The sequence below is a fragment of the Cydia amplana genome, chromosome 10 (assembly GCF_948474715.1).
Source record: "Cydia amplana chromosome 10, ilCydAmpl1.1, whole genome shotgun sequence".
Classification (NCBI taxonomy): Eukaryota; Metazoa; Arthropoda; class Insecta; order Lepidoptera; family Tortricidae; genus Cydia; species Cydia amplana.
In genome coordinates, this window is record NC_086078.1 from 6,694,256 (window position 1) to 6,703,038 (window position 8,783).

The 8,783-nt window shown below is 39.6% G+C and overlaps 1 long non-coding RNA gene across 1 annotated transcript; it reads right to left on the minus strand.

Annotated features, from left to right (window-relative positions):
* Positions 1-4,842: 4,842 nt before the first annotated feature.
* LOC134651544 (uncharacterized) lies at positions 4,843-7,351 on the minus strand. The gene is made up of 2 exons (XR_010097121.1): positions 7,311-7,351; positions 4,843-4,941 (listed from the first exon to the last, which is right to left on the minus strand). It is a non-coding gene; the product is annotated as an uncharacterized LOC134651544 (long non-coding RNA).
* Positions 7,352-8,783: the final 1,432 nt, after the last annotated feature.

Genomic DNA, 8,783 nt, shown 5'->3' on the forward strand with positions numbered 1-8,783 from the left:
GCGCGGCTTCATTTCGAATTTCGTTTAAGTTAGCGCGTTGGGGAGGCTTTATATTGGGACATGTTTTAGAAAGGCCTAGTGATTGGGCGCTTATGCCAAACATGAGTTCAGTTGGGGTGTATCCTGTTGTTCTTGAACGTGTACTGTTCAATGCTAGTTGTACGTTGTCAAGCTCCTCTCGCCACACCTTATTGGAATCGTTTTCTATAATGGTAAGGAGACTTTTTAGGGTGCGCATGACACGCTCGACCTGTCCATTAGCCCGAGAAGAGCCGGTCGCTATCAGGTGCAGTTCAATGTTGTGCTCATTACAAAATTCTTTAAAGCTCGAACTAATGTAGCACCGCCCCTGATCAGCTATGACTCTTTTCGGTGCTCCAAATAATGAAACAGCCTTCCGCAAGGCTCTCACGGCACACGTCGCATCTAGGGACTGGGTATATTCGAGTAAAACGTACTTTGTAAAACCGTCTATAATAACTGACGCGTATTCTTTTCGATCGCTTTTGCCACTAAGTTTGCCCGTGAGATCGATGTGTATGGTGTGCCAGGGTACCGATATCTTAGGGATGGGGTGCATTCTTACTTGTTGAGCTCCTGATGGTCCTTTGGAGGCCTTGCACACTATACACGAATCGACGAACTTGCGGACACTTTTTGCCATTTGTGGAAACCAGTACTGCTCATAAATCTTATCCAGAGTTTTGTCGTATCCTAAATGTTTAATCTCGCAGTGGACATGGTTAATAAGAGTCCAGATAAGTGATCGCGGGACAATGGGCAACCAAGAGCTTATCTTATTACGCTCAACCTTCCTGTAGAGGATACCGTCGCGTACGTCATAAGTATGAGCTAAGCCTTCTGGAAGCTGATTATTTACATGCTTACTTATTAGGTCCTGAATTTCAGGGTCACGCTTCTGTTCTACTTGAAGCCAGCTATCATGAAGTTCGACAAAGTTAACCGCTTTGCAGCGAGTGTTTCCGGTCCTAATAAATTCACAAGTGTTATTAGCGGTTGTCGGTGAGGCAGGGAGAGGGTTTCGGGACAAGTAGTCGGCGTGCTCCATATTACGACCCTCTTTGTACACGACATCAAAGTCATAGGCCTGTAGATAAGCCCACCAACGGTGGACTCGAGGTGACAAGTCAACTTTAGCTTTAGAGGCTTTTAGAGAATTGCAGTCGGTGAAGACCGTAAAATGCTGTCCATAAAGGTAATGTCGGAAGTTCTCGACAGCGCGCACCACCGCCAATGTTTCCAGTTCATACGAATGATATCTGGATTCCACCTCGGTGGTGCGGCGACTGAAATATGCGACAACATGTGGTACATTATTCTCCCTCTGAATTAAGATACCGCCATAGCCGTCTGAGCTCGCATCCGTATGGAGCTCTATCGGAACATCGGGGTTGAATATCGTCAAGACCGGTTCGGAAGTTAATATTTTCACGATTTTGCTATGAACCTCTTTATGCCGGTCGGTCCAGGTAATAGGCCCCTTTAACTTTGTGAGCGGGTAGAGCGGACTGACAAGGGTAGCAAACCCGGGAATGAACCTCCTAAAATAAGACGCTAACCCCAAGAATTGTCGGACCTGTGTAGCTGTGGCTGGGGCTGGCGCGTCAACGAGCGCTTGTATTTTCCGCGGATTGGGTTTTACTTCGCCTGCTTTTATCGCATACCCAAGATATTGGACTTCAGTTTTCATAAATTTACATTTCTTAATGTTGAAGGAGAAGCCGGCTTTAGAGAGAGCTGCTAAAACAGCATCCAAACGACGTAAGCCTTCGGTAACATCTGGTGAAAAGCAAAGCACATCGTCCATATACGCGAGAGCTACAGTATCTTTAAGAGATTTCAAGGCTTTGTTAATGCAACGCTGGTAGACAGACGCAGCATTCCGTAACCCGAATGGCATTGCCAAATACTCATATTGACCTTCCGGGGTCACGAAAGCGGTACGTTCTACCGAGTCAGGCTCTACTAGTATCTGGTGATAGCCAGATGCCATATCTAGTGAAGAAAAGTAATGGGCACCGGTAAGGCGATCTATTTGATCGTCGATCCTCGGAAGCGGATAGTGCTCCGGTCGTGTGTTCCCATTAAGCTCCCTATAATCGACGCACATCCTGTCGGAGCCGTCCTTCTTTTTCACCAACAGGATGGGACTCGCGAAAGGAGAAGAGCTTTCGCGGATAACACCCGCTTTTAATAGTTCCTCTACTTTGCCTTTGACGATATCTTTTTCCGCGACGGATAGTCTATACGGCCTACGTTGGACGGTTTTGTGTGGATCAATCGGCTCAATTTTTAAACTGCCGGTTTTTACGCGACGTGTTGGGATACCTTCAATGAAGTATTCACTGTACTTTTTCAAGATCTCTAGCAACGCTTCTTTTTCCGCACCTACAAGATCCGTATCGATTTCGCCTAGATCAAAGACTCGCATACTATTACACAGATTTGTTTCCTTACGAATAGAGAACCTAAGGCTATCACTGTCGATTTCGGCGTGAATACCCAGTGCTAATACATCTCTACCTATTATAATTGGTTCCGGCACCACATGGTCTGGCACGACATGAAATAGAAGGGGTAAGGTGATATCTTGAACCACCACCGTACTCATGATTTGTTCAGTACAGCTAATATTATCTCCTATTCCCACTAGACAGATAGAGTCGTTATGCTTTGTGCCCATTAGCCTATCTTTAAAACTACATTTAATCAATGAGCAAGCAGCACCTGTGTCAAAAAGGAATGAAATGACCTCACCAGACGATGTCGACAGGGTACCTCTGGCTGACCGCCGCTCGCAGATGTGGACCTCCTTGCGCGCGATAGTCTCACTCGCTGGTTTCTTCTTTCCGTCGGGGCAAGTAGTGCTGATGTGTCCCGGTTTTCCACAGGTAAAGCAGATCTTCTCTTTTTCTTTGTCTGGTAGCTTTGTGGCCTCCTTTGGTTTTATGGAGTCGCGGCGCTTGCGGCAGTCTTCAATTTTATGTCCTCGATTGCCGCAAAAGTGACAGGTGCCGGTAAAGCGCGTGTCCGTCGCGCTAGTGAAACGTGTCTTCTTTGAGTCCGTTTCGTTAGTTTCATGGTCATCGTGGCGTCTCTTGAGTGATATACCTCCAAGAATTCTGCAAAGCTGGGCTCTTGTTGAAATCACGTGCGAGTTCAATTCTCTGCGAATTAAGGGGTCTTTTTGCGACAGAACTGAAATGGCAAATCCAGTGACGACTTTTTCATTCATTTCCACCTTTGGTACACGTTCAATAAGATTCCATAGACGCGCAGCTGCTTCCGTAGCGGATTCCTTGCTTCCTATTTGAAACTTAAGGATATCATCAAAATAATCCTGCATAAGCATCTGACGGTTGAATTTAGCAAGCAACGTTTCTTTTATACGGGGCCATGTTAAGTCATTAGCCTTTAGTGAGGTGAGGCATTTAGCGGCGCGTCCCTTTAGAGCATGCGTTAGAGCAAGCAGTAGCTCAGGCCCAGCCAGATTACGGCTATTGACTATGATTTCGGTCACGTTGCACCAACCTTGTATGTCTGCGTCGGTTTCGTCCGGGTCGAACTTGACAAGCTTTGCCTGAGCATGGCCTGAAGGTGCATTCTGTGTTGCCGCGAGTAAGCGCGAAAAAAGTGTCTCCATGTTGCCAAAAAAATTTGCACTTCCGTTGTCCGTCCTCGGGGGGTCGACAGTTGCGTTACTGGTCCCCTGAATATCAGGCCCTCGGTATCCCACTTCTGATAAAGAAGCATAATTGTGATCGTTCTGTACACCTTTATTCAAGGAATCCATCTTGGCGGGTATTCGGGCCAGGAGACCAGGTTTGTCGAAATAAAAGTTGTTCCGAATAGCTTCTCAAACGTATAATCGAATTTAGAATTAAATTACACTTGTAACACAGTATTTGACATAGATTACTTTCGATTAGAATTAATATGGCGTTCCACCGTAGCACGTGAGGCGCGAGCGCAACATGGCGACCACCGAATCATAACTGTCACTCTAATCAACATGGCCGCCACCCCAGCGCTCGGTGTTACGTCACTTTGACAGCTGTCACGTTTCGTTCCGAAATCAAACACGCGATACTAGCGCCATCAAACCAATTCTCTTGATGCGCCGTCACATTTAACATTAACATTTGAATACAAAAACACTCGGCTAAGTAAACAAAGTTTAATCCCTCCCAAAAATCCTCAGTAAAAGGATAACGACCTATTTTTTGCCCCTAGATTAAACCACAGAAGTGGTATCCCATAGGATTAACGCATGCTGATGAGACTCTGAGGTCAGAAACAGTTAGGTATACGGCGCTCGTGGAACGTATGAACCTCTGTGGGCATAAATCAACTCCGCGTGGTGTGTTTAAACTCAGGTTTAAGATACAAGCTTCAGGCCATTGTAAGAAGATGTGTATCATTGTTTATGTATACTTAGGCATGAATTTTTACTCGACAGCCCAACGCAAAGAAGGGTTAATGTGTTTACCAATCTATTTGTCTTAATTGAAAAAAAAAAATCTTTATTTTTCATTGATCGATTTTGATCTATTTACATAATGTGTATAACAATTTGATGTTTAGCTACGAGTATTAGGTAAACGTTGACAGGTTTATTTTATTTTTTTAATTTACTTACTGTGATATAGTTTTCATATAGGTATCAAAACTGTTGGAGCAGAATATATTTATGGCATAAAAAAAAATATCCAGTCGGGAGCAAAGTAGGCACATTTGACGGTACTGAATAGGAATTTGCAATAGCAGCTTAGCGACAAATGTTCTTCGTAAGTATTTAATAAATAATAAATAATAATAATAAATAAATAAATAAATATTATAGGACATTATTACACAAATTGACTAAGCCCCACGGTAAGCTCAAGAAAACTTGTGTTGTGGGTACTCAGACAACGATATCTATATATATAAATGCAAGTGTTCTGACTGACTGACTGACTGATTCATCAACGCAGAGCCGAAACTACAAAAGCTAGAAAGTTGAAATTTGCACACTAGGTTGCATTTATAAAGTGTACACGAGATAAGAAGCGATTTTAAAAAATTCAACCCCTAAGGGGGTTAAAAAGGGGATGAAAGGTTGTATGGGGTACAAGTTTTATTTTAAGCTAGGAATTTCAAACTTTGTAAAAATATATTATATTAAAAAACAAGGAAACTAATTTCAGCGTTTTCGAAAATTCATCCCCCAAGGTGGTGAAAAAGGGGTTGAAAGTTTGTATGGAGATCAAATATTTTTGTGAGTGTGGGACTTGAAACTTTGTAATTGAGGATATTATTATAAGACAGGAAAAGTAATTTCAGCGTTTTTGAAAATTCATCCCCTAACAGGGTTAAAAAGGGGTTGAAAGTTTGAATCCATTACAAATGCTTTGAAACTTCTTAGAAAGGCATAATAGCCGATTACAAAAAAAGTAATTGCGACGTTTTAGGAAATTCAACCCGTAAGGGGGTTAAAAAGGGGATGAAACTTTGTCTTGGGGTGCAAATTTTATTTCAAGCTAGGACCTTGAAACTTCGCAAAAAGGTATTGAATTAAAAAATAAGAAAACTAATTTCAGCGTTTTTTAAAATTCATCCCCCGAGGTGGTGAAAAAGGGGTTGAAAGTTTGTACGGAGATCAAATATTTTTGAGAGTGCGGGATTTGAATCTTTGTATAAAGCCATATTATTAGAAATCAAGAAAAGTAATTTCAGCGTTTTTAAAAATTCAACCCCTAACGGGGTTAAAAAGGGGATGAAAGGTTGCATGGGGTACAAGTTTTATTTTAAGCTAGGAATTTGAAACTTTGTAAAAATGTATTATATTAAAAAACAAGGAAACTAATTTCAGCGTTTTCGAAAATTCATCCCCCAAGGTGGTGAAAAAGGGGTTGAAAGTTTGTATAGAGATCAAATATTTTTGTGAGTGTGGGACTTGAAACTTTGTAATTGAGGATATTATTATAAGACAGGAAAAGTAATTTCAGCGTTTTTGAAAATTCATCCCCTAACAGGGTTAAAAAGGGGTTGAAAGTTTGAATCCATAACAAATGCTTTGAAACTTCTTAGAAAGGCATAATAGCCGATTACTAAAAAAAGTAATTGCGACGTTTTAGGAAATTCAACCCGTAAGGGGGTTAAAAAGGGGATGAAACTTTGTCTTGGGGTGCAAATTTTATTTTAAGCTAGGACCTTGAAACTTCGCAAAAAGGTATTAAATTAAAAAACAGGAAAACTAATTTCAGCGTTTTTAAAAATTAATCCCCGGAGGAGGTGAAAAATGGGTTGAAAATTTGTATGGAGATCAAATATTTTTGAGAGTGCGGGACTTAAATCTTTGTATAAAGCCACATTATTAAAACACAAGAAAAGTCATTTTAGCGTTTTTAAAAATTCATCCCCTATAAGGGTCCATAACGGGTTGAAAGTTTGTATAGGGTTCAAATTTTATTTAAAGGTAGGAACTTGAAACTTCGTAAAAAGGTATTTTATTATAAAACAAGAAAACCTATTCAGCGTTTTTAAAAATTCATCCCCCGAGGAGGTGAAAAAGGGGTTGAAAGTTTGTATGGAGATCAAATATTTTTGAGAGTGCGGGACTTAAATCTTTGTATAAAGCCATATTATTAGAGCACAAGAAAAGTAATTTCAGCGTTTTTAAAAAATCATCCCTTAAAGGGGTTAAAAAGGGATTGAAAGTTTGTATAGGTTTTAATTTTATTTAAAGCTAGGAACTTGAAGCTTCGTAAAAAGGTATTTTATTAAGAGAAAAGAAAACTAATTTCAGAGTCTTTGATAATTCATCCCCCAAGGTGGTGAAAAGGGGGTTGAAAATTTGTATGGAACCCAAATATTTATTTGAGTGCGGGACTTGAATCGTTGTATAAAGGCATAATATTAAAATACAAGAAAAGTAATTTTAGCGTTTTTAAAAATTCATCCCCTAAAGGTTTAAACGGGTTGAGAGTTGGTAGAGGGTTCAAATTTTATTTAAAGCCAGGAACATAAAACTTCGTAAATAGGTAGTTAGGTAGTAGGTTTTATTAAATAGTGGATTTGAAAATCTTCTGGGGGTTGAGAGAGATTATATCGAGAACAATTTTATTCAGTTAGGGGCTTGAAACTTCGTAGTAGCCAGGTTGTGAAAGACAAATCTCATGCGTTGTATAATAATTAACAAATGATTAACCGTCCCTACTGCTATCTTTTGCTGCATAATGTTCTAAGCTAATGTAGAATTTATAACCACCAATATACAAATCCACGCGTACGAAGTCGCGGGCAACAGCTAGTATATTATATACAAATACTTAAATACATAGAAAACAAGCATGACTCGGGAACAAATATCTGTGCACATCACACAAATAAATACCCTTACTGGGATTCGAACCCAGGACCGCGGCTTCACAGGCAGGGTCACTACCCACTAGGCCAGACCGGTCGTCAATTTACCAATAGTAGAGTTAGTTATTTTATCTGATTGACATCTTCAGTTCCACTGTTGATAAAAACTTTATTTTGACGGCAATTAGTTACACAGTACCTACAGAAAAGCTTGTCACTGCTTGACCCAAAGTGTCATTCTATGGAACTTGCTAACTATGTAAACAAAAGTCACTAGTAAATTGACATTCAGAAACAATTTAGGTATGGGGGTTTGTTTACATAGTTAGCTCCGTAGAATGACACTTTACGAGGACTTTCTTTCTGTAATCTTTCATTCGTGCCTTCTGTTTGTAGCCATCTATAGAAGAATTTGTTTCCAATCGTGTTTTATTATTTCGAAATCTTTGGTCATAGTCGAAGTTTAAAATATCAAACTTGAATTTTAAATATTTTTGGTGTAATTTTGAATTATGCTCAGCACAATAATATTAGGGTATCGCTTTGACTGTAAACGCTTCTGATTATAACTTGCGGCAAGCCATATTTAGCCTCCGGAGCTTGTTATCTACCGTCTTGCGGGAATCCTTCGGCCTTCATTACAGTTTTCGTCTAATATTACATACGGATTATAAACAGGCTCCATTGGCCCATAGTAATGACCGCTTTTAATGGGAACTCTGAAATGTTAAACCCTTTTTGCACTGAATTGTTTGAAATAAAAATTCGATTCGAATTTGAGTTCTTACTTCGACTAAAATCTAAATGAGACTAGTAACTAAACATAGTTACTAAAATTAGGATCAATAAATAGAGTTCAATTGAAACTTGGATTTAGACTCCAGAACATTTTCAAGAGTAAAAAAAAGAGAATGTAAAAGAAAATTTCCTAAAATATCTTAAAAAATGTACGTACGCATTATCGATTCATAAAGGAAGTTTCCAAACACTCCGCAGCTTGAAGTAATTATATTCAGAATAGTGAAGTAGTTATACTCGTATTTATAAAGCATTTACTCATCGTACAAATCTAAAGTGCTATGCGATTATGAGCGGAGTTTCACAAGTTTTGGTATTCCGAGGAGCAAATATGTTGCAAAGAGGAAGTTCGCTAGATTGAGGCGAGTCTCGGTTGATGAGTAAGTACGAAACTGAATACCAGCTTCCTGGTTAGCACATTGGGTGCTTATAGACACGTCCGCGCATACTAAGTTAGTATCTTGGAGTTTATGCAAAATTTTGGTTCAATATTCATAAAATTACTAAAGAAAATAAGAAGTAGGTATTTTATTACTCTATCCAAAAGAACAAAAGATATTTGAATTTAGTATAGATACCTAATGTAACACGTAGTTTATTTCCATATTTGAAGT